We start from the raw sequence: 2529 nt of genomic DNA on the forward strand, positions 1-2529 counted from the left end.
GTGACTCATTTGAGGCTGAGTCGGTTTAGATAATCGTCACTGGTGTTGGCCGTGAGCGGGAATCGAACCCGTGTCGCCGGGTTCATAGTGCAGCGCGCTGACCGCTACACTACCGCTCCCCCCACACACAAAGACAAAGATCCCCCATATAGCCTTAACAGACTAGGGGCAAGTGCTGTTAGCGAGCACCTATAAAGGTCGGCACGGCACACGAGGGGGTGGGTGGCCAACACCACGCCCGGCCGCCTTTGTCTCCCTCTTAGCGATGTTTACACACCGCACCAGGTACTCATTTGAGGCTGTGTCGACCTAGGGGAGGCCCAGGGCCGGTTCAGATAATCGTCACTGGTGTTGGCCGTGAATGGGAATCGAACTGGGGTCGCCGGGTTCATAGCGCAGCGCGCTGACCGCTCCACTATCGCTCCCCACACACACACAGACAGGCGCACACACAGACACCCACACACACAGACACACGCACGCACACACGGGCATCTTTCACAACGCGCGCTCGGGCACTGTGCCTCGAGGCTTCACACGCACACCCGCCAACAGCTCTTGCTACATCAGTCTGTTAAGGCTATACTGGGGCATATTTTGGTAGCCAACACCACGCCCAGCCGCCTTTGTTTCCCCAGTGCCAGTGTCTATGCTCAGCACCAGGTGCTTATTCAGCTACTGCACCAGGTACTGTACTGATTTAAGGCCGTGTCCACGTAGGGGGGAGGCTCAGATACACGCCACTGACGTTGGCCGTGAGTCCCAGGGATAACCGCGGCACCACCGCCTCCACACACCGGTGTACAGCGATGGGTACCTGGCGCCTCGAACCACACCTGACCCTCCCTTCCCCCGTACGAGGGTCATTGAACAGCGACGCGCGAGTCCCGGCCAGATTTCTCGGCCCTCAAACGAAACCCGAGAGGCCATCGGTTGCTCAACCTCCCGTTCAGCAGCCCCAAAGGCCCGCTCGCGCGAATCCCACGTTGCCTGTGACGGCGGTGAGGTCGGTTGGTTGGTCCGTACGGCAAGCCGCTGGCGTACTCTCGTCGATCGGAACCGGGGCGGACGGAAGGACGGGGGGCCCCCGAGAATCGAACCCCCTCCTCCTGATTAGGATTGGAACCTGGACACCCGATTGTGAGCCGCTGGCACAAGCCGAAGAGGCCGCCTTTGAGGAGCTGCCCGCCCCCCCCCCACCACCACGGCAGGAATTCGATGGGCGATGGGGTTTGAAGGACCCTTGTGGACAATTTGCCCACCCAATTGATTTTAATTGAATGGTCCTGCGTCTCGGCGGTCGGGACGATCCCAACCGCCCGTGACAATCCCAAATGACCACGATAATCCCAACCGCTCGTGACAATCCCAACCGCCCGTGACAATCCCAACCTCCCGTGACAATCCCAAATGACCACGATAATCCCAACCGCCCGTGACAATCCCAACCGCCCGTGACAATCCCAAATGACCACGTTAATCCCAACCGCCTGTGACAATCCCAACCGCCTGAGACAATCCCAACCGACTAATGACAATCCTAAATGACCACGTTAATCCCAACCGCCCGTGACAATCCCAAATGACCACGTTAATCCCAACCACTCGTGACAATCACAACCGCCCGTGACAATCCCAAATGGCCACGTTAATCCCCACCGCCCGTGACAATCCCAACCGCCTGTGACAATCCCAACCGGCTAATGACAATCCCAAATGACCACGTTAATCCCAACCGCCTGTGACAATCCCAACCGGCTATGACAATCCTAAATGACCACGTTAATCCCAACCGCCCGTGACAATCCCAAATAACCACGTTAATCCCAACCGCCCGTGACAATCACAACCACTCGTGACAATCCCAACTGGCTATGACAATCCCAAATGACCACGTTAATCCCAACCGCCCGTGACAATCCCAGCTGCCCGTGATAATCCCAAATGACCACGTTAATCCCAACCGCCCGTGATAATCCCAAATGACCACGTTAATCCCAACCGCTCGTAAAAATCCCAAATGTCCACGTCAATCCCAACCGCCCGTTACAATCCCAAATGTCCACGTCAAACTTAACCGACCGTGACAATGCCAACTGTCCGTGACTGCCCAGTTTGTGACCGGTGGCGTCTCAACCTCCCCCCCCTTTAATTTTCCTCCGCCAAATTATCCGAAATCCACGCAGCTCATCCCGTGTCGCCACTTCCAGGAACACGCGTGTCTGTCGACACAAAGGCAAAGGTGCCCCCCCATCGTAGCCTCAATAGACCGTTGGGGCAAGTGCTGTTAGCGACGAGCGAGCGCCGTTGTGGAGGCCGCGTGGCAATGTTTACTACCACGGCACCAGCGGGTTTGAGTCGACCCAGGGGGGAGGCCCAGGACCGGTTCAGATAATCGTCACCGGTGTTTGCGACGGCCGTGAGCGGGAATCGCAACTCGGGGCCCCCCGGGCTCGGGAGTGCAGCGCGCAGACCACTGCGCGCAAAAAAACCGCTTCCCAACTCGCACGGACGCGCGCCGTTGGCTCT

The sequence above is a fragment of the Petromyzon marinus genome, chromosome 1 (assembly GCF_048934315.1).
Source record: "Petromyzon marinus isolate PM22_M1 ecotype Great Lakes invasive population chromosome 1, UKy_Petmar_22M1.pri1.0, whole genome shotgun sequence".
Taxonomy (NCBI): Eukaryota; Metazoa; Chordata; class Hyperoartia; order Petromyzontiformes; family Petromyzontidae; genus Petromyzon; species Petromyzon marinus.